This window comes from Phoca vitulina, unplaced genomic scaffold (assembly GCF_004348235.1).
Source record: "Phoca vitulina isolate PV1807 unplaced genomic scaffold, GSC_HSeal_1.0 scaffold72, whole genome shotgun sequence".
Lineage (NCBI taxonomy): Eukaryota > Metazoa > Chordata > Mammalia > Carnivora > Phocidae > Phoca > Phoca vitulina.
In genome coordinates, this window is record NW_022589775.1 from 1,383,022 (window position 1) to 1,407,518 (window position 24,497).

General features: G+C 40.0%; 1 long non-coding RNA gene, 1 other non-coding gene and 1 pseudogene across 2 annotated transcripts; all 3 read left to right on the forward strand.

The window, feature by feature from the left end:
* The first annotated feature begins 36 nt into the window (after positions 1 to 36).
* On the forward strand, positions 37 to 24,491 carry LOC116624971. Its single transcript, XR_004297985.1, has 3 exons — positions 37 to 147; positions 16,495 to 16,718; positions 23,778 to 24,491. It is a non-coding gene; the product is annotated as an uncharacterized LOC116624971 (long non-coding RNA).
* On the forward strand, positions 9,001 to 9,107 carry LOC116625062. Its single transcript, XR_004297991.1, has one exon. It is a non-coding gene; the product is annotated as a U6 spliceosomal RNA (small nuclear RNA).
* Positions 23,640 to 23,762, forward strand: LOC116625061 (annotated as a pseudogene).
* Positions 24,492 to 24,497: the final 6 nt, after the last annotated feature.

Genomic DNA, 24,497 nt, shown 5'->3' on the forward strand with positions numbered 1-24,497 from the left:
GAGCCCAAAGAGCTGGGCGAAACCCTTGGTTCCCGCAAAGAATATTTCTGGGGAGAAAAATGGAAAAGACGACTTCCGTTGACTCTTGCTTTCGTGGTCAGCCCGGCCGGTCGCGCTGATGACATCTTAACTCTCTGTTTTGCAAGGGTGAGTTCTTAGGTGGGCGGAGGGGCCTGTGCAAGGGTTCTCCATTTATTGGGCCATTGAAGGGAACTCTATAAGCCATAGAGCTCTTTAGAAATTAAATTAGTTGATGTAGTATTTGGAGAATCGAGAGAGCATGTTAAAGGCATGCTGGTGATGCTGGCAGGCCGATCTAGGGACCCAGAGAGAGCGGGTACCGCAGGACCAGCCTCTTGAGAGGATCCCTGGCTGTGTGCAGGATAGAAATCAAACACGAGCCAGCAGGAGGGGAAAGCACAGTTTGTTGAAGGTCTAGAGAGAGCGCAGGTACAGACAGAAAGGAAAAGAGAGAGCCTCGTCTTTGCTTGGGCCCTGGGAGTTTTTATCGAGGACCGTGGTGTCCTCGTAGGCATCCAGGAACCAGTTAGAACAAAGATGAGGGCTCAGGCCTTATTCCTTTGAGCCAGGGTGGTCTTGGTGTCCAGATGTCTAGCTCTGGTGGTCTGGAATACCATACGATCGCTTCCTCGCCATTCTCACCAGAATAGAATAGAATAGAATAGATGTTACCTATTCTAAAGAAATCATTCACTCCTTGTCCCTATTTGTATTATAAGGCATGTGTAAAGTGAGGGTGCAGGTCCTAGCAAGAACAGAAGCAGGAAAGGGAGCAGAAAGCAGATTTTTATGGAGTCCTTCAGTTTCCCTATCTCACAGGGGTGGAATTTTTGTCTCTTATCCCAAGGGGCCAGAGCAGTGCATTGCACACAGTAGGCACTCAATAGAATGTGCTGAAAGATTGACTGCCTTTGCGGGAAGTTCCAGCGCAGCGTCTAATTCCTTTGCCATAACAGCATGTTATTGCTATCGAAGCAAGCATAACCTAGGTGAAGTGGGATAATGATTTTTATTCAAAGTTGTCGAATGCTGTGGCTTTACTTGAGCCGTTAAGTTTACAAATTAAGCCCGTGGCCTTTCCCCCTCCGCTCCGACTTGCAATGGGAACACAGTGCCACCAGGGGGCGGCACTGGCTAGAAAACAAATACCAGGCATTGTTTCCCCCCCCCCCCCCCCCCGCCCCAGGCCTTCCCTTGGGGAATTGGGTGAAATGCGGTCAGGAAGTAGACTTCCAGCTTTAAGATAAATCAGTACTGGAGAGGTAATGTCCAACATGATGACTATAAGTAACAATATGGTATATTTGAAAGTTGCTAAAAATATAAATCCTCAAAGTTCGCATCATAATCTCTGTGAAGCAACAGATACTAATTTACTGTGGTAATCCTTGTGCAATATGCATGTATTTCAAGTCTTTGTGCATGTATTTCAGGTCTTTGTGCTGTACACCTTAAACAGTGTTGTGTGTCAATTATAAAACTTGAAGAAAAACAAAAGACTCCCTGCCTCCATACATGTGTCTCCTTGTTCTGAATTTTATATTCACAATTGCTCAGGGAGTGTCATTCCTTCACTTTTAAAATGAGAAACGTTAAGTAAGCAGCCGATCTTGGACTTAAAGCCGGTCAAGTTTTTCTAGGCCATTTCTCATTTAAAATCCTATTTCAAACCATGAAATACACATATACATCTGTGTGGGATGTGTGTGTGTGTTTTGCATACTCCTTAAATTTGCATACACCTAACTCCCTCAAAAGATCTTTGTTCATCAGTCTTTTAGATTTTAACCCCATCTAGTTGCCTTCAGAACATTTTAGAGCAATATTGAACCAAAGCCTCAGAACATAAATTTAAGCAAGTTTAATCATAAATCAATCACAGTGGGAGCAGTAATTGGAAGTCCAAAGTATCACAGAAATTAACTTGGTTGGAAGGATGTTAGTAATGGTAATGTCCAACAAATGTTGAACATATGCCAATCAATCAGGTTTATTCATTTTTGCAAACCTACTCATTCAATAGGCATAATAATCTTTATTTTCCAGATGAGGAAATTCAGGTTTGGAGAACCTGAGAGACCTACCCAAAGTAGATCTTTGGTCAAGAATTCCCTCAAAATATTTCCTTATGCTAAATCTCCTTTCCAGCCTCCTTTATCAGCTTTCTCCCCAAACCTTAGTCTCACTCTCTTGAGTCTCTCTCCCAAACAAAAAGAATCATCAGGTAAGTGGCAGTAAATATCAAAGGTCAGCCTAGAACATCTTACTGTGCCAGAAAACAAGAAAATTCTCAAAAGACAGGCAGAAGCATGTTAAAAGGATGCAGGATCCAGCTTGACAAGACCTCCCATTTAACTGTCCTCCCAGGACAGTTTAAACAACAAAAAGGATAATGATGAAGGATTATAACATTATATATGTTAAAAAAAAAAAAAAAAGTCCATGAGTCCATAGTGATACTCAAAAATAAATGGGAGCAGAGAGGAAGTTTTCTTTACAAAATCCACATAATAGAATAATGGAATGGGGAAAAAATCACCACTCTGCAACTACCCATGCAATAATTGATTCAGAAGGGGATCACCTATGGATGCTAAAAGCAGTGGGGAAAATTTGTTGGGAATCAGGATATTCCCCAAGGATCTAAGTATCACCCCACAGATTATCTCCACAGAGGGATAAAGGAAACGTCATTGGAGAAATCTGGTGGACACTACCTTAACAAAGTGGTCAAAATTTATCATCACCTCAAGTGGGACAATCTGACATTATTTGTGCCTCCTGGTTGTGATATAAACAGTGTGACATGTGTAGTATTCCTACCATAACTGTTTAACCAAAATCGAAAGAATCATGAGGAAGAGAAATCAGATATATCCAGGAAATGATGCATTCCACAAAACAACTGGCCTAAGCTCTTCAAAAACCTCAGTTTCATGAAAGAGGAACCAAAACAGTTCAGGAACTGTTCTAAATTAAAGGAGACGAAAGAGATAGATGACAAGTAGCCATGTATGATCCTCACTTGGGTTTTGGATCGGAAAGAAAAAAAAATTCCAAGGATATTATTATGACAGACTTGAATATGAACTGTATGGTAAATAATAGCATTGTAACACTGCTGTGTTTCTTGGACCTGATGACAGCATTATGGTCATGCAGGAGAAAGTCCATGTTCTTAGGATACAATGTGGAAAGATTTAGGGGTACAGCATCATCATGCCTATAATTCTAATGGCTCAGTAAAAATCAAGGGCTTTATATCTAGAGTGGGAGCAAGACAAATTTAGCAAATTGTGGCAAAATGTTAACAACCGGGGAAGCTAAGCAAGGTGTCAATGGTACTACCCTTTTAATATTATTCTGAAATTTTTCAAAATAAAAAATTGAGGGAATAACCACAGTGGTTTTCAACCACAGAAGTTTGTTTTGCTCACATGGCACATCAGGGGATGGCAGCTACAGGACAGTTGTGGCTCAGCAACTTTATTCCAGAATCCAAGCTGTCGAAAGCAAGCCCTCTGCCCGCCCCCCTACCCCCTTCCCCTCCCGCCATGCCCCCCCCCACCCCCACCAGCTTGAGACTTGTGGTTCCCTGGCAGAAGGAAGGGAGAGCAAGGTCTGCTCAGTGCACTGGTTCTTGAAAGCTTCTCAGACTCACTAGCTCGTGGCCACACTGTCCCCTAGCCCTAGCAAGTCCAGTGGCCAAGCCCAGTGGCAATCGGGCGGGCAGCGTATGCCTTTCTTGGGAGCCAGTAAATGAAGTTATAGAATTCAAGGAGAAAAGCAACTCACTGACATCTAGAATCCAATAGCCTGGTGACCCTCCCAAGATCCGTTATTCTTCCATGATCACCAGCTGAGTGGGGACTCAAACTCAGATCCATCTCCAAAGCGTATCCTTTGTTTTTCTCTCCAATTCATTGTTTGTTTGGGGTTTTTTTAATCCAAATATTTGATTTTACATTTTCAAATTATTATACATTTACTTGCTTGGAAAATCAAGGAAATATATATTATAGGGCATACTTTGAAAAGTTTCGCTCCCAGCTCTTGGTCCCCCTTCATTCTTCCCAAAACCTCACACGGGATACCACTGTTATTAATTTCTTGTGCATTCTTGAGAGTTCCGGGTGCCTCTATCAGCTAACCCAAATAGATAAACTCCCTGTCCTCCTCCTTTATGTTCCCAAATGCAGCATACCAAACACATAGTTCTTTGCCTTGCAAAACTGTGCTTTTCATCAGCTTGAATGTGTTAGTCTGGTACTCCTGAGGAGCAGATGCCAAAACAGAATTAAATATGCAAGGATTTTCTTCCAGTGAGAGAAGAGGAGAAGGCTGGCTCCACATGAAGTAGAGGAGGAAGAGAGCCTGGAGGCATTCCTGACTGCCAGAGCAGGCTAGGGAAGCTGGTCAACACCACGAAAGGAGGGGGCACAGTCCTTGAGCCCAAGTCCAGAACTAGAAGGATCCCAGATATTCCCAGCCTGCCAGACTCAGTCTCCGGCTGGGAACAGTGGGTGGGAGCTGTGCCCTCGGAGCAAACAGGGTGGATTTCAGAGTTCAAAAGCAGGGGCTCTTGGTCATGATCCCCCCACCCTCATAGGTGGAGGTCTATGAAGCATTTGAAATAAGCCATATTTAAGAAATCAAATAATTAAAGAAGCACTTGCTATGCATTTTACATTTACTATGTGATAAACACACACACACACATTTCTATCAATGATCTCCACACCCTCCACTTCCACCTGGCTTGAAAGGTACAGACAAACACACAACTCCTAAGATTATAAGAACAGAGGAAAAAGCAGGTGCAATCCAAGCCTTTTCTATTAGTGTGATACCATGGGGCAAAATGGTACCTTCACTTCAACATCAATCCTTACTAACTCCTTAACGGGCTAAGGTAGCAGTGGAGTGTGTGTGTGTGTGTGTGTGTGTGTGTGTGTGTGTGTGTGTTTCCGTGGGCTTCTAGAGAAATGAAATGCAATTGAATATAAAAATGTACATATAGATGGGGCACCTGGGTGGCTCAGTCAATTAAGCATCTGCTTTTGGCTCAGGTCATGATCTCAGGGTCCTGGGATCAAGCCCCGCATCGGGCTCCCTGCACAGCAAGGAAGTCTGCTTCTCCTTTTCCCTCTGTCCCTCCCCCCACTCATGTTCATGAGTGCTCTCTCTCTCTCTCAAATAAATAAATAAAATCTTTTAAAAAAATAAAGATTAAAAAAATGTACATAGAGGAGCACCTGGCTGGCTCAGTCAGTGGAGCATGCGACTCTTGATCTTGGGGTTGCAAATTCAAGCTGGGTGTAGAGATTCTGGGTGTAGAGATTAATTAAAAATAAAAAAAAAAATTTTAATATACATAGAGTCCACTCCTGCTAGCATTCCTCCTTTAAACTATTCCATTCTTCCTTACACCACAAGAAAATATTATCAGTTCTTTCTTATTAGTAAAGAAGAGAGAACCAAGCATACAGATCACCAAAATATAGTTTCTTCTTATGTAATATTTTCTATCTCATTTTACAAATGTAATGCATGTGTGTATGTGTGTGTTTGCACATGTGTGCATGTGTAAGAATTGTGTTAGGAAAGTAAAATTTTTGTTTCTAAACTTCATTAATAAAGACCAAGTAATGTTTATTTAAAACACTAATGATTCAGTAAGCCTTGAAAACTATAAATTAAATCACAAGTTGAAGGGAGAGTATGGATCATTTATTCCAGCCACCTCATTTACTAGAGAGAGAAGATGACTCACAGAAAGACTAGTATTTGGCTCAAGGTCGTACAGAATGCTAGTGTAGCATCTGGGATTACTGGAAACACCAGGGCATGTGGAAAATGCCAGGACTCCTGAAATTGGCATGCACTCCTTAAAATGCTCTGAATCATCCCACCCTGCCGCAGCCACACCAAACCCTTCATTTCATAGTTCTGTGAACGCTGCAAGAATTCTCTTCCCATTTGCTTAGGATTTCAAAGATGTACTAATCCCTCAAACACATGTTAATGCGGATTTTCTTTGATGAGAAGGGACAGCTATATTCTCCAGAAGTAAGCTCCTCCTTCAGTCCTCCCTCCTATCTGAGACTGAGAAAACCTTTAAGAGTACCCTCAAGTTCACTTACAGTCTTTTAGGATGAGGGTTCATGCTGAGTGAAAATGGGGAGTGGGGTGAAAATTAATGAAATTGGCCAAGGTGATGCTTTTTTGGTGAAACAAAATACTTTCCTCCAGAATCCCTCTCCCTAATTATACATAACTTCTTTTTTCCCACTTTTTATTGTTCTTTTAAACTCTTGACTTTCCCTGTCTAATTCACTATTCCTTGACTATGACCCTGGCCCGTCCTCCCTTCTCTCTCCACCATCCAATCTTGACCTGCTCTGGGAAAACACACAAGCTGGATCCTGAACACCCAAAAGCAACCCACACCCACTGACTAACTTATGAAATGTGGTATTGGGAGGAAGTGAAAGCCTCTGTTAGATCCCAGATGTCCACTTCTTAGCCCTGTGACTTGGGGACAGCTGGACCATAATTTACTTAACCATACTCTCTTTCATGTACACTTAGGATATTTGAAATATTTTGCTGCAATGAGCATCTGTCTATCTAAAATCTGTACACTGGTGTATTTCTTCAGAAGAGGTTCCTAGCAACAGAATTGCTTGGTCAAGGGTATATGCGTTTGAAATTTTGATAGGTGCTGCCAAAGTGTCCATCAAAGCCATTAAACAAGACAAAGCAGAGATAGGTTTATTCCAGATGACAGTTGCAAATATTATCTTAGTGGTAAAAGGCCACACTTTCATACATCTTTGACTTGGTGAATGAGGTCCAAGGTCACACCCTCTAACCTTCCACTTTCCCCATTTCATATACAAGAGCCTTTTTAACTTGACCTGGCATTTATCTGTTGGCATCATCACAGAAAATGCAAACTCAGAGCCAGTAATTTCTTGACAATCTTTATTTCAAAGGGCTGGATTATATCTCTCAATCCTATTATAAAAGCATATACCACCTTATTGTATATCTTCAATAGCAATGAGTTGATCTCTCCAGACTTTACTTCGTGTTTTCCTCTAGATTCCGTTTCAAATGGTTTTACATTTTTTATTGCTGTTTTATGTTACACAAACAACATAGTCTCTCTATAAAACTGCAAACACATAGAGAGTAAAGCATGAGTCATCCTTCCCAATCTCGCTGCACTATATATCTCTATATTTCTATACCTAGATCTCAGATATTCTTAGTTTCTCAATCCATTCTTTAAGACTCAACTGCTCCATATACTGTTCAGGTAATTCAATAAATCCCCAAGAAGTGGCAAAGGCAATGAAATATAGGAACAACAAGAATAAAGAAACAGAAACTCCCTGAACAGTTCTCTCTGTGACAACTGTGGGAGTATTTTGATAACTGTTGGCAGCAGGACACTGCATGTGATGTGGGGAAGGAAACCTTGGCATTCAAACAAGCAAATGGTTTGGCGACAGTTTATTAAATTTCTGCAATGCTTGCAAATGCCAGTAACAATTTCTCAGACTGCAGACTTACTACATGTGACAGGTTTGAGAATGGTTCACAATTGTCATCAAATAAATTACCCTTCAAAATTAAAAATCATAAGGACTCTGAATAATTCACTACTAAAACAAAAGCTCCCTAGAGTTTCTGTATTTAACTTGTGTGTTTTGGTTGTTTTCTTGCCACAGAAGTAGAAGGCAAGCAAAGGCATCCAAGTAAAATTATAATTAAATCTCACTGGTAAGTTTTTATCAAACTATTAGATCTTATTTGTGCAAAAAAAAAAAAAAAGAAGTCTATATTCCTTCCTAAATGTATATCTATAAATGCCTTAATTAAAAAAGATTTTCAAAGCAATAGCTAACATTATACCATAAGGAACTAGAATAAGAAGACCAAAGCTAGCAAAAGGTAGGAAATAATAAAGATTAGAGCCGAGATCAGTGAAATAGAGAACAGAAAAACAATAGAGAAAGTCAATGAACCAAAAGTCAGTTATTTGAAAAGATAAATTTTTTCTTGGTTAGCTAAACTGACCAAGAAAAAAGAGAGAAAACACAAATTACTAAAATCAGGAATAAAAGAGGGAACATTACTACCAACCTTATAGTAATAAAATAGATTATAAGGAAAGCTATGAACAACTACATGCCAACAAATCAGGTAACTTGGATGAAATGGACCAATTCCTAGAAAGACACAAACTACCAAAACTGACTCAAGAAAAAAAATCAAAAATCTATAACAAGTAAAGAGATAAAATTAGTAATTTTAAAATTTTCCTACAAATAAAAGACCAAGTTCAGATAACTTTACTGGTGAAGTCTACCAAATGTTTGAAGGAAAATTAATACTAATTCTTTGCAAACTCTTCCAAAATATAGGAGAGGCAGGAACACTTTTTAGTTCATTTTATGAGGCCAGAATTATTCTGATACCAAAACCAGAAAAATATATCACAAGGAAAAATAAAACCACAGACCAAAATCCCATATGAATATAGATGCAAAAAATCTTCAACAAAATACTAGCAAACTGAATCCAACAACATATAAAAAGATTACATACCAGGACCAAATGGGATTTATCCCAGAAATTCAAGGGTGGTGTAATATACGAATATCAATCAATGTAATACACTATATATAATAAATGACAAAAAAACACATAATAATCTCAACAGATGCAGAAAAGGCATCCTTTCTTGATAAAATCCAACATCCTTTCTTGATCAAAACACTCAACAAACCAGGAATAGAAGTGAACTTGCTCAACCATCCACAGCTAACATCATACACGATGGTGAAAGACTGAATACTTTCTCTTAAAACAGGAACAAGAAAGAAAAGAATGTTCACTCTTTCACTTCTGTTTAACATCATACTGGAAGTCATATCCAGGACAGTTAGGCAAGAAAAAGAAATAAAAGTGCTCACTTCAGCAGCACATATACTAAAATTGGAACAACACAGAGAAGATTAGCATGGCCCCTGAATAAGGATGACACACAAATTCATGAAGCATTCCCCCCCCCCTCAAAAAAAGGAAGGAAGGAAGGAAGGGAGAAAGAAAAGCATCTGGATTGAAAAAGAAGCAGCAAAAATATATTTGCAGATGACATGATATTGTACATAGAAAATCCTAAGGAATCCACTAAAAAAGTATTAGAACTAATAAAAAAGTACAAGAAGGTTGCAGGATACAAGATCAATATAAAAAATCAATTTCTATTCCTATAGACTAGCACTGAAAATTCTGAAAATAAAATTAAGAAAACAATCCCATCCCATTTACAATAGCATCAAAAAGAATAAATCACTTAGGTATAAACTGAGTAAAAGAAGTGCAAGACTTGTTCACTGAAAACTATAAAACATCACTGAAAGTAATTAAAGACCTTAAAAAATGGGAAGATATCCTATGTTCATGGACCAAAAGACTTAATATTGTCAGGATGGTAATATTCCCCAACTTGATTTGTAGATGCAGTATAATCCCTATCAAAATCCCAGCTGGCTTTTGAAGAAATTGACAAGATGATTGTAAAATTCATACAGAATTGCAAAGAACCCAGAATAACAAAACGATCTTGAAAAAGAAGAACAAACTTAGAAGACTCATACTTCCTGATTTCAAAACTTACTACAAAGCTACAGTAATTAAGACAATGTGGCACTGGCTTACAGATGGACATATAGAATGGTGGAAAAATTGAGAGTCCAAAAATAAATCCTTACATTTATGGACAATTGATTTTTGACAGATGTATCAAGACATAATAGGGAGAGAATAATATTTTCAATAAATGGTGCTGGGACAACCGGATATCCACATGCAGAGAACGGAATTTATTTACCAAGATATATCTCCCATACCAGACAACATACACAAAAGTTATATGACTACCTCACAACATATACAAAAAGTTAATTCAAAGTGAATTACAAATCTAAATGAAAGAGCTAAAACTAGAAAACTCTTAGAAGAAAACATGAGTAAATCATTTTGACCTTGAGTTAAAGCAGTGGTTTCTTAGATGTAAAAAAAAAAAAAAAAGCATAAGTAAAAAAAGAAAAAATAAATTGTACTACATCATACTTTGTGCACAAATCATCAAAAAAGTGAATAGATTTCCACAGAATGGGAAAAAGAAATTTGTAAATCACATACCTGACAAGAAATTTGTATCCAGAATATATAAAAAAAACACAACCCAATAACAAAAATGGGGCAACTAATCTAAATTAAAAGTGGGCAAAACATTTGAATAGACATTTATCAAAGAAGATACACAAAATAACCAGCAGGCATGAAAAGCAAGGATAAGATGCTCAACATCATTAACCATCAGGGAAATGCACGTCTAAACCAAATGAGATACTACTTCACACCCATTAGGTTGGCTTTAATTAAAAATACATCCACACCAAAAGTCGTACCTGAATATTCATAGCAACATCAGTCATAATAGCCAAAAGGTGGAAACAACCCAAATGTCCATCAACTAATGGATGAAAAACAAAATGTAGTGAATCCATACAACAGAATATTATTCACCAGTGAAAAGGAATAAAGTACTGATACATGCTACAACACGGATGAGTCCAGAAAACATTATGCTAAATGAAAGAAGCCCATCACGGAAGATCACATAGCGTATGGTTCAATTTATATTAAGTGTTCAGAATAGGAAACTATATAGAGACTGAAAGTAGGTTAGTGGTTAATTAGGACTGGGGAAAGGGGGTTGAGAGTTGGGGGTGAATGCTAACGGATACTAAGTTTCTTTTAGGAGAGACTAAAATGTTCTAAAATTAGATATGGTGATGGTTGGGGCGCCTGGGTGGCTCAGTTGGTTAAGTGGCCAAATCTTGATTTTGGCTCAGGTCATGATCTCAGGGTCCTGGGATAGAGCCCTGTGCCTTGGAATCTGGTTGGGATTCTCTCTCTGCCTCTGCCCCTCCCCCCCACTTGCTCGTTCTCTCTAAAATAAATAAATCTTTAAAAAAAAAAGATGGTGATGGTTTCACATCCCCGTAAATATACTAAACAACACTGAATTTATACTTTAAATGGGTGAATTGTATAGCATTTGACTAATATCTTTTTTTTTTTAAGATTTTATTTATTTATTTGTCAGAGAGAGACACAGCGAGAGAGGGAACACAAGCAGGGGGAGTGGGAGAGGGAGAAGCAGGCCTCCCGTGGAGCAGAGAGCCCGATGTGGGGCTCGATCCCAGGACCCTGGGATCATGACCCGAGCCGAAGGCAGACGCTTAATGACTGAGCCACCCAGGCGCCCCTTGACTATTATCTTAATAAAGCTGTTTTGTTTGTTTGGTTTTTTTTTAAGATTTTATTTATTCATTTGAGACACACCCAGAGAGAGAGAGAGAGCATGAGCAGGGGGAGAGGCCGAGGGAGAGGGAAAAGCAGGCTCCCCGCTAAGTCAGGAGCCTGATGTGGGGCTCAATCCCAGGACCCTGGGATCATGACCTGAGCCGAAGGCAGACGCTTAACCATCTGAGCCACCCAGCCGCCCCAGTAAAGCCGTTTTTTTAAAATTCCCAACTAGTCTGGTTGGCCTTTTGACAGGATACCTTATTCCCAGTCCTTTGGGCATCACACTTTCCTGCCTCTTACCGTCAACCTTGACATGCCCTAGAAGAGGCCAGTTGGGTCCTGATCACCTAAAACCACCCCCAAATTAGTTGCATACAACCAGCATGAACCGCCAGTGAGAGCACAGCTCCAGAGCTAAGCTGCCTTTGTTCAAATCCCTGCTCTCCACTTAACCCTTGACTTGTATTAGCTTATTTGCACCTCACGTTTCTAATTAATCATTAAAAATTGGAGTAATTATAATACCTTGTAGCACTTGGGGACAATTAAAGCATTAGCATTCAGCTCATTAATGGGTACGCTCAAGGAGGTCGGTTTTTGTTATTGGGAGTAACCTTCACACTGTGACCCTCGTGGGTGGGACTTGTTCTGGCCCAGATTTGGATGATTTCTCATTTTATTTCACATGGAGATGACAACAGGTGCCTTCACTGGGCTCCCTAACCTAGCAGAAGGCACTAGATCTCTCTGCTACGCCGTGGATTGGCCACATAGCCATTTGGATATGGGAGGTAGTTTAGCGCATATCCATAGTTAAATGGAATTACGTGTTTTTAGGGGCGCCTGGGTGGCTCAGTCGTTAAGCGTCTGCCTTCGGCTCAGGTCATGATCCTAGGGTCCTGGGATCGAGCCCCGCATCGGGCTCCCTGCTCGGCGGGAAGCCTGCTTCTCCCTCTCCCACTACCCCTGCTTGTGTTCCCTCTCTCGCTGTGTCTCTCTCTGTCAAATAAATAAAATCAATAAAAAAATTAAAAAAAAAAGAATTACGTGTTTTTAATTAGAATATTCTGTGCATCAAGTGTGTAGCTAAGGGGACTCATTACCTCATTCTTAGAAAAATAATTACACATAAATAAGAGTATAAAGAAATGCATTTAGAAGGTAGCGAACATTTAAAACATCAGGAAAAGGGAGTGTATTTACAATTCCAGTTTGTAAATCTCACTTATTTGTAATCAGATTGTTTTTTATTCAACTCAGGTTAATTTTCCTGTTGGTATAAGTCATCTCTGATAATCATTCTATATTTATTCTCATCCCTTTCCTTTGCAATCCATAATATTTAGATGCTCGACAAGCTGGAAAATTCAACCCAGCGTCCTCTACAATAAAAAATTTCCATCACGTTTGTCAAGGAGAATTTGAGAATCCAGGTAGTAATATATAACAGATATCCCAAATGTTGTTAACTGAGTTTTTATAAACAGGTAGTCTGGCTGATTTTAACCTGTGCCAGTTTAATGAGACTTTATAATAGTTTAGGGCAATGGTTCTATACCTTCCCCGAGTAGCTTTTTTTAGACATTTTTCCTGTGGTCCTTCCTGACATTTTATTTTTAAGATTTTATTTTTAAGGAACCTCCACACCCAATGTGGGGCTCAAACTCACAACCCTGAGATTAAGAGTGGCATGCTCTCAGGGCGCCTGGGTGGCTCAGTCGTCGGGCGTCTGCCTTCGGCTCAGGTCATGATCCCAGGGTCCTGGGATGGAGCCCCGCATCGGGCTCCCTGCTCAGCGGGAAGCCTGCTTCTCCCTCTCCCACTCCCCCTGCTTGTGTTCCCTCTCTCGCTGTCTGTCAGAAAATAAATAAAATCTTAAAAAAAAAAAAGAGTGGCATGCTCTACCAACTGAGCCAGCCAGACACCCCCCAACCATGACATTTTAATATCACTGATATACAGTTGACCCTTGAACAATGTGGGGGTTAGGAACACCAACCCCCCACACAGTCGAAAATCTGCATGTAACTTTTGATTCCCCCCAAAACTTAACTCCTAATAGCCTGCTTTTGACCAGAAGCCTTATGGATAACATGAACAGTATATTAACACAGTTTGTATGTTACATGTATTATATATTGTATTCTTACAATGAGGTAAGCTAGAGAAAAGAAAACGTCGTGAGGAAAACCATAAGGAAGAGAAAATACATTTACAGTACTGTATTTATCCAAAAAATCCACGTATAAGTGGACTTGCGCACTTCAAACCCCTGCCGTTCAAGGGCCAAGTGTACTATATATATATCTGGTTAAGCTTTTTTACCTCCAACAAAATAATTTCCTCCGCCTTGGGGGCAATATTGCACCCACTGACAACTGATGGCCTTATTCTAGTGTTCAAATTTCATATGGTAAGAGAAAGTCAGATGAACTAACTTCCTCCTGCCACCTGTTATTTCAGTAGCAGAAATGCATTCGAAAAACATTCGATTATTGCTGTGTTAATTCGGAGTGGTCCACGGATCAGCAGCATCACCATCACTGGGTAGTTGGTTAGCAATGCAGATTCTCAGCCCCACCTCAGACCTACCCCATCAGCATCTGTGTTTTAACACGATCCTCTGTTAATTCAGATGCCCGTTAGCCTGAGAAGCATTGGTTTACAGGACAATCCTCTACTCAGCTGGGAAACATTAAGATAATGTATGAGTGGAAAAAAGATGCATAGGCCCTAAAACCAGTTTTTAAGTAACCCACAACTTCTTCTCAAATTCTGACTCATACACCAAGTTTCTTTGGTCATCAATATTATTTTTTAAATGTACAACCGGGTGTGTTTTGTTTGTTTGAGAAACGGTAATTTCATTTTCTTCTAAGCAAGTGAAAAATCCCCATGAGGCCTCATCTTGCTGCCCCGCCTCCTCACCCCCACCCCCCGCTGTTTCTCTCCCAAAAAGCAGGTGTGTTCCAATTAGTTGGAGAGAACAAGATAAATAAAGAGAAGTTTCTCTTTTTCTCCCCAATGAATTAGCCTTCCAACTTCCAGTCAAGCCCTCCATAAAATTAAGCTTGTTTTGTCAGTGATAATTTCTCTTGGATCAAGTAAGTGGGTGGAGCAGGTAATAAGGCAAAGAGGTTTTACCTACTTTACCATTTCGAAGAACCAGCAAGTCAGCATGTGGGAGAGAGGATACTGAATTAATTCAATACACTTTGGTTCCTTATTTATAAAAATAGAGTTAATTTTTTAATTAATTTTTGAGAGGATAAGAATGAAATTTTGAAATGTGTGTGAAATAAATGAAAATTCTTAGCCATACAGAAAAGAAGACATAGCATGACAAACACCATGGACCCACCACCTACATTAACAATCTGCCGCATTTAAGTGCTTCTATATTTTTTCTGAAGCATTTTAATATGAATTATAGATAGATGACAGTTCACCCTAATCTTTCTTTCAGGGTTTTTTTTTTTAAATAAGGATTTTTTTACATAAGACATGAGTTTTACTTAACTAAGACTTTTGAGGTTAAAACAAAGCTTCCATTGTTATTCCCATCACTTTTTCCCCAACCAGCAGGAGATGAGAAAAAAAAACCTGGACCTGTTAGAATTGGCCCAAGTACCAGCAGCTGAGACTTTATTTTTTGATGTTTCCAGAAGAGCCTTGACAGCAGAAAGCAAAGTTCTCTTTAATTCTACACTATTGACGAAGACCGTGGTCAAGTTAGGCCAAAAGCCAAAGCTCTCCTCATGGAAAAACGCTGTGGAAGATTTGGCTCAATACCAGCCACTTTTTCTTAGTTAAGACTCTCAGCTAACATGTTGGAGCTTTTAAATGCAGAAAGAAGGGAGCTTGGAAAAGAGATAAGAGGAAGATCAGAGGAGAGAAGACACAGAGTGTCTTACAAACCCCAACTCAAATGCCAGGCAAAAGGCATCTCTCCCTTCTATCTCCTGATACCCTTTCTATTCTAACACTTGACTTACTAGGATAAATTTAAATATATTTTATTTATTTATTTTTAATTTATCTGACAGAGAGAGACACAGCGAGAGAGGGAACACAAGCAGGGGGAGTGGGAGAGGGAGATGCGGGGCTGGATCCCAGGACCCTGGGACCACAACCAGAGCCGAAGGCAGACGCTTAACGACTGAGCCACCCAGGCGCCCCTGAAGATATTTTAAATAGTTAATGAGACGCGTGTGTTGGTGCATGCGTGCGTGCATCCGTGCGTATGTGTAGTGGCTGGGGGTAGGAAGAGAAAGAAAAAATCTGTAGTAGTTGAGTGGAGGTCGCTTATCATATTGACATCTTTCCAGCAGCAATATATGGTATTGTTGTAAGACTGGCTTATTCTTCATTTTTAAATTGAAAGACTAAAACATAAAGTTGTCCAGTTTTATTGTTGAAAGTGCCTTTACAATCACATACCTCAGTCGCATCTTCTACATATAGGGAACTGAAGTTCCAGAGGGGTTAGGTAGGTGTCTTATCTAAGAGTGTATCTAGGAAAAAAGAAATGTTGCTTCTGGAATGGGGTGTGTATCCTCACTTTTGACTTTCAGGACTCCAGGATGTTTGGTCCCTATCCTAGGAAGGAATAACCAGGATGGCCACTTACCCCAGGGGCTCTAACCCGGGCATCCTGCTTGTTAAACGGCATCCATCCCCACGGGGCGTTTTCAAAGCCTCCAGTGTTCCCCGTCACTGTGTTCACTGGCTCCAAGCCAGCAGACGAGCATTTGAACTTCTGCGCCTGGGATGATGCCTCACACTTCAGGGAATCAACAGCCCGGCTTTCTTTATAATATTACATTTCCAGGAAAAAAACATATTTCTGAAAAGTGTTCTAATTCCTAAGAGGATTTACATCTAAAAGGCACAAGGCAAACCTTAAAAATTCAGTGAGATGACAGGGTTTTAAAGGATATCATGTGAGAAAATATGCCCTCTCTTGACTTTTCAAAAAAAAATAATAATAAGTCTTGGCTTGTGCGGTGGACAGAATGTTGTCGCTTAGAGTATTATCAGTGTCGAAACTAAATGTTAATTTGAACTACTTTTCATCAGAGCCCAAAAGAGCATTCTGGAAAGACTGAAACTATCCACCTGGCCTAAAGGAGACAGATCCAAGAACACAGTGGAATTCCTAAATCTTTGCGAGTGAAAAGGCATCATTCTATCCCTTGTCCATCCCATCCAGTTTTTGCCGGAGCAAGGTAGATCAAGTTCATTCGTGTTCTCCAACACCTTCCCAAGGATCTTAAAGATGAAAGAATGCAGTTGAGATGCTGGTAAGAAACGTTCTTCTAAGTATAGAGTTCCATCAGCATTAAAAATTTGATGATTATGGGGCATCTGGGTGGCTTAGTCGGTTAAGTGTCTACCTTGGGCTCAGGTCATGATCTCAGGGTCCTGGGATCGAGCCCCACATCGGGCTCTCTGCTCAGCAGGGAGTCTGCTTCTCCCTCTCCCTCTGTGATCTCTCTCTCTCTCAAATAAATAAATAAAATCTTTTTTAAAAAAAGAATTTGATTATGCAAAACATTAAAAAGTTTATACAGATATATTAAAGAAAAATATGTTTGGGATATAAATATCAAATAAATAATAAACAGCCTGTTTTGCTACACGCACTTCTATTTATCTGCCTCAGTTGGAGTACATACTAAATTCCATACTTCAAAAGAGTGCCTTGAGGACTAGGCCCAAAGAAAAAGGGCTACTATCTTTTTCTTTCTGTAATTCAAGAAAAATTAACCAAAATGCAAAGAATATTTTTTTTTTTTAAGATTTTATTTATTTATTTGACAGAGAGAGGAGGGCGCTCACAAGCAGGGGGAGTGGGAGAGGGAGAAGCAGGCTCCCCGCTGAGCAGGGAGCCCGATGCGGGGCTCGATCCCAGGACCCTAGGATCACGACCTGAGCCAAAGGCAGACGCTTAACCGACTGAGCCACCCAGGCGCCCCCCGCAAAGAATATTTTTTAAGTCATGTTTTTCTTTGTTGGCACAATGGCAGAAATACTCTTTTGGAAAACAGTCAGGTAAGAGACTGTACTACTAAAAACTCAGTACTGCTATTGCCAATTTGAATCAAAAGCTTGCCAATTTTTTACCCACCAACTACCTTGAGGAAATAATTAGACAAGAGCACAAATGTATAAGAATGTGCATCACAGTATGTGCTATGGCAAGTGCTGTGAATTGTGTAAGACTGATGAATCACAGACCTGTACCCCTGAAACAAATAATACATTAAAAGTTAATTTAAAAAAAAGAATGTGCACCACAATTTATGATGTTAAAAAAACAAAAAAGTATATAAAATATGAATCTGTAATATAATTATTATATCCCCACAGTAAATGCTAAGTCACCATAAGGACCCATGCTGCAGCAGATTGATTGACTTGGAAAGATGGTTACAAGAGTGGAGGGAACATGGCAGTGTCAGACTTGGAACCATGTCCTTCGGCCACTGACCAACTGGGTGTCCTGGGGCAATCTTTTGGACCTCACTCCTACCCTCACTTCCTCCGGTATACAATCAAGGAGATAATGGAAATACAGTACTTAGCAATGAGATTAGCGTATAGAGATATTGAAGCTATTGACTTTACAAAGATATTGTTAGGTGCTATGGATCGAAAGTTTGTGTCCCCTCAAAATTCACATATTGAAACCATAATCCCAATGTGATGGTATTTTGGAGGTGGGGCCTTTGAGAGGGAATTAGATCATAAGCGTGGAACCCTCCTGAATGGGATTAGTGCCCTCATAAAAAGAGGCCAGAGAAGCAGCCAGTTCTCATTCTGCCATGTGAGGATACAATGACAAGGTGGCTATCTGCAACCCAGAGGAGGACCCTTGCTAAAAACTGATCATGCTGGCACCTGGATCTTAGACTTCTGGCCTCCAGACTGTGAGAAATAGACTTCTGTTGTTTAAAGCCACCTAGTGTCTGGTCCTTTGTTAGGGCAGCCTAAAGAGACCAAGTTATTGGGTTAAAAGAAAAACAACTTACAGTCCAATCACATTCTCATCAAAGATATAGGGATCTGTGTATTCATCCAGTAGTCAAATATTTATTGAGCATTTAATAACTGACACTTTGTTAGGAAAAGAGGCTATAATAAAGAAATGAAAATCAGATGAACTCTGCCTTCATGGGGTCCAATTTATTACTAGTGACTGAGTGTGACCACTTGAGTTTAAAATCCCAGCCACGATGCTAGAGAGGAAGGGGGTAATTCGAGCTTGCAACAGTAGGATTTGATCCAATCGGGAAAGGCAGGGAAGTTTCCTAAGGAAACTGCAGTTTAGCAGAGACAGAAGGATGAATAAGCTTTGACCAGAGGATGGGGGTGTATGGGAAACAGTGCACATAAATGGTTAAGCACATTGAGTCTGGAGTGAGCCAGGTGCTATTCCAAACCTCCCTCTACCACCCACAGGCTGTTGTGATTCTGGTCTGTGGCTCATTCTCTCTGTCCCAATGACCTCACCTGTAAAACAGACATAATAGCTTTCCTTATTGAACATGATTGTCATAAGTGTTCATTCCAGGCCTGGCTGTCCTCTTATCTTGCCGTGTGATCTTGAGTAGGTCATTTCACCCTTTGGGTCTCATTATCTATCCTATTTTATTTTTTTAAAGATTTACTTATTTAAGGGCGCCTGGGTGGCTCAGTCGGTTGAGCATCTGCCTTTGGCTCCGGTCATGATCCTGGAGTCCTGGTATTGAGTCCCGCGTTGGGTTCCCTGCTCCGTGGAGACCCTGCTCCTCCCTCTGCCCTTCACCTTGCTCATGCTCTCTCTCTCTCTTTCTCTCAAATAACTAAATAAAATCTTTAAAAAGAAAAAGATTTACTTATTTACTTGAGAGAGAGAACAAGCAGGAGGAGGGGCAGAGTGAGTGGGGGAAGTAGACTCCCCGCTAAGCGGGGAGGTCGCTATGGGGATCAATATGGGGCTCGATCCCAGGACCCTGAGATCATGACCCTGAAATCATGCCAAAGTCAGACGCTTAACCCACTGAGCCACCCAGGCACCGTCATTATCTATCATCTTTAACTGTGACATGAGAAAGGGGAGAAATGGAGAGAGGAATGGAGTTGTGAATTATCTCTAAGTTCTCCCCAAGTTTTGGTTGTCATGATTCCATGCTTATAGACTAATTGGTGCCTGTCCATTCTTCATTGACCCTAGCAAATGTTTGTTAGATGCTAGCTCCTCCCTGAAGGAAATTTCATGTACAAAAAAATCATTTTCATATTATCTAATTCCTTATGAAATCGCTAATTGTCACTCAATAAAGAAGCCAGCCATTGAGTTGGTAATAAATGTGCTTTTAAAAAAGAAAGAAAGCATTAATAATTTACTGATTGCTGGTGAAGTTCACTTAGTTGGCACGTCGAACCACCTTAGTGATGTTAAGTCATTTGAGAGCAAAAATGTGAAAGAAAGATATTCCTGCTTGTAGTAATTAGAACCAGGGTCTAGTGAGGGTTTTTTTGTTTGTTTTTCTTGGAAGAAAGTTTTGCTATGATGTACCTGAAGAAAGACGTCACTTTGGGAGAGTAATGAAGGCTACATGCTGGAGACACTGTGGGTTTCTCTGAATAGGTTTATTTGGCTTGAAAGGGTTGTGGTTTGAACATGAGCCATGAGTGTGCTTGTGGGCATATCAGAATGAAATGTTGAAATGAGGATTATTCTGGAAAATGATCTGAGGAGAAAATAATGAGGGATAAGTAATGAGGATCCCATTAGTTAAAGACCTTAAATTCTATCCATAGTTTAAAATTATAGGAGAGACACTTGGGAATTTGTGTGGTTCTGGAAATGACTTTTTTTCCTTTTCTCCAAATTGCAGAGTGTAGACACTCTTTCCAGCACCTTCTCCACACCCATGAAGAAAAATAACCCAGCCAACACAGAAATACCAGATCTGAGGTGTTGTGAGAAGTCCCTCAATTTAAACCCAGCCCTTCTCTCTATTGCCTGTTTTAGTAAATGTGCCTTGACACCCTCCTCAACATTACCTTGAATTCAGAATTAAAGTGGGTGGAAAGAATAAAAAATGGTACGATGTCCAAAAGCACCAAGTCCCCATTTATGTTAACCTGACAAAACTGTTTATAGTGTCAGAGTGATTATGACACCTGGGGAGAGGGGGAGCCCAATATGATCACAGAGAGTAAAAGCGAGTTTGAGGGACTCCCTGTATTTCCTCTTCATTCCTCCCTATAAGCTGCCCCATGCTCCCTGGGGCAAGGATTCTTACAAGCAGAACAATAATGAAAGCAACTCCCAACCACTCATCGATGAAGCAATATTAACTATTGCTATTCCTTTCATCATCTGGCTCCTGACGTTTGTAAGCATTTCATTGTTTGTTTTTATCTTATGCACTAGTTTTATACCTTATTAAGTATAGAACACAAGTCTCTTAAGTTTTTTCTACAAGTTTTTCAGAGGCTTGCTTTCTCTATTGTCCAAGTGGTCAAGGCCTTCATAATTGCTAACTGCAGGAGAAATTCTCAATCCCCTTTTTGGCATGTGATGCTGTAAACACCTCTTTGCTTATTTCTCTCCCAGTTTCTCTCACACTTTCTGACTTCTCTTTTCTGTGATCTTTCCCTAGGTCTTCTTTTAATTTTGTTGCTAGATTTTGCTTTTTTTTTTTTTTAGAGCAGTTTTAGGTTCACAGAAAAATGAAGCAGGCGGTTACAGAGACTTCCCATATACCCTCCCCCCATTATCAACATCCTCCTACCAGAATGGTATGTTTGCTAAATTCATAAACCTACATGGACACATCATAATCACCCAGAGTCCACACTCCTGGTGTTGCATATCCTATGGGTTTGGACAAATATATATTGACATGTATTCACCACTGTAGTATTATACACAGTAGTTTCACTACCCTAAAAATCCTCTGTATTCCACCTATTCATCCCTCTGTCTCCCCTAATCCCTGGAAACCACTGATCTTTTTGCTGCCTCCATAGTTTATAGACTTTTCCAGAATGTCATATAGTCAGAATCAAACAATATGTAGCCATTTCAGTTAGTGGCTTCTTTCACTTAGTAATATGCATTTAAGGTTCCTCCAGGTCTTTTCATGGATTCATTTCTTTTTAGCTCTGATTATTATTCCACTGTCTGCATGTACTACAGCTTATTTATCCATTCGCCTACTGAAGAACATCTTGATTGACAATTATGAATAAAGCTGTTCCATGAGCAGGTTTTTGTATGGACATAAGTTCTCGACTCCTTTGGATAAATACCAAGAAGCATGATGGTTGGAGTGTATAGTGTGATATTGTGATATAATAAGAAATATATATTTGGTCTTCATCTCTGGTTCCTGTGCAGAGCCTCTAAAATCCTTGTAATTTCCTGAGAGATGGGGTGATAGGAGCATCTTTTGTTATAATGTTTGATCTTAGTCCCTGTTTCCTAACATAAAAACTTCTAAGACACTTGGGAATCTCCAGAATCATGAATGTCTTTTGAATGCTAATGAGATGTCTAGTGGCTGGGGGCCCCTAAATAGCTTCAGACTGGGGGCTGGTCACTAGAAAGCCCAAGGCATGATTAGAGGGTTAGAAGTTTAGCCCCACCCTACACCCCCAGAGAGGGGAGAGGGGCTGGAGATTGAGTTAATCACCAATGGCCAGTGGTTTCATCAATCATACCTGCCTAATGAAACCTCCATAAAAACCTTTAAACTACAGGGATCAGAGATCTTCCAGGTTGGTGAATGTATCCATATGCCAAGAGGATGGCACACCCCAACTCCATGGGGCAAAAGCTCCTGTGCTCAGGACCTTCCAGACCTCACCCTATGTACCTCTTCATCTGGCTGTTCAGTTGTACTGTTCTTTATAAACAGGTAATACTAAGTCAGTACATTTCCCTGAATTCTGTGAGCCATTCTAGCAAATCAGTCAACTCATTTCAAACCTGCTGGAACTATGTATGCTCCCTATGTTTCTTATTCAGTTAATGTGCTATTTATAACTACCACATCCATCCATCCAGGCTACAAAACTCAGTTACCTTCTCCCTTCATCACCTGTATACCTCTATAATCGATGACCTAATCCTGCTACCCAGGTTTATGAAATATCTTTTGAATCTACCTGCTTCTTTACTTACCCCATTTACTTCATACCTCATCTCTTTCTAAGAATATTGCAATAGTTTTCAGACTTGTCTAACATTCTGATTCTCTTATCCCTAATCCAGTCTATATTTCCATATGAGTCATCATTGGAAGGCAGCAATGTCTTGTAGAACTTTCTGAAATGATGGAAATGCTCTATATCTGTGCCGGCCAATAGGGCAGCCGTTACCTCCTCTGTTGCTGTTGAGAACATCAAATATGGCTAGTATGACTGAAGAATTGAATTTTAGGTTTAACTGGTTTCAAATCTACATAGCTTCATGGATCTAGAGGCTACCATATTACACAGCACAGTTCTAAAACGTGGATTTTTTTTTTTTTTCATATCCTACCCTAGTGCTTTCAAAAGGTCTTTAACTATAGGATAAGGTCTAGCTAGAGTTTCTAGTATGGCACTGAATGACCCCCATAATCCAATCCCCTCTTCAGTTCTTGCCACCTCTTCTGCACCAATCCCACATATAAACTGGCACTGTAGAACACTGCTTTACCTAAACAAGCCATAATTTTTAGATCTTCCAGCTTTTGATCCTGCTGTATCCTCTACCTAGAGTGCCCTTTGCTCATTTCATTCCTTTCAGAATCTGTAACTTTCCATGCCTAAATAAAGCCATGCACACACCCTCCAACAGAGGAACATTCCCTTATCCTTGACCTTGAACAAGCCAGTAGAATCTCTCAGCCCAGTTTTCTCATCTGCAAAGTGGGAGTGATAATATTTTCTGCCTTACAGAATTGTTGGGGGATTAGATTAGCACTATCCAGACTCCACCACTGAGAAAGCACTCAATAAGAACTGCTGTTACTTTTTTCTGTTCTCCCACAACACTTATCATGTGGTATTAGAGGTCTTTCCAGATGGGACTCTTTCTCTCTCTCAAGACTATGAGCTCATGAGCAGCAAAGACTTAATCTTGTTCATCATTGTACACCAGCATCTAGCACAATGTAGCTATTTGGCAAATGCATTAACTGGGTGACAAATAATGGAGTGAATCAATTATTCACATAGTAAGCTTTGCGCAGCGGCAGTATCATACCCAATGAGGTTTATCCAAGACGCGATTATTGCTAATTGAAAACAATTATTCACATAGGATGTCACAGAATACCAATTTTAAAAAGTATGCCTTTTTTTGTGTGTATCTTTAGGGAGGAGCCAAAGAGACCTACAGTGGCAAGAATGAGAAAAGAGAACGCCATCAACTTCTCTTGTAAAGCATTACATTTTTCTGGTTGCTACCCAGAAAAACTGGCATAAGCCTGTTGTTAAATCTGTGTCCTCTCTCCTTGCTTGACTGGAGTATAGCTCTAACGTTTTGGCCATTTTGACTGTTTGGGTCCTCTGCCCCTCCCTGCCTTGGGTATCAAGCTTCCATCACTGTCACCAAGGAAACAGCAGGGATGTCTCATTCCTCACAGCTCTGCATATCTCAACTCTGGTCGCCTTTGTCCAGTGAGCTAAATTCTTCATGTGCACTCCACTAAATCAACTCTCTTCTATTAAGTATTTTATTCATTATTCTACCTTTAAAAAAAAGAAACAAAACTGATGCATAACAATTTCTGCTCTTGAGAAAGGTCCAGATCTGTCACTATTCTTGAATGCACTAGACATTTTTGGTCTCTGGGAGCAAATACAAAAATTGTCTGTTTAGCCCTTGGAGTGTGTGCAGTGTAAGTGCAGGTCAATTTTAAAGAAGGCAACAGAGCATTCATAATGGGTCTCCCTTTTAAAAGCACAGTAAACCAAAAATAAACCTGACAAAGGGCAGCTGTAGAGTTTTAACATGTGGAAAACTCCACAGGCAGCAGTTATATAACTGGAAAGAAACATGATAAATATTTTACACCGTTAGATGAACTTCCAAC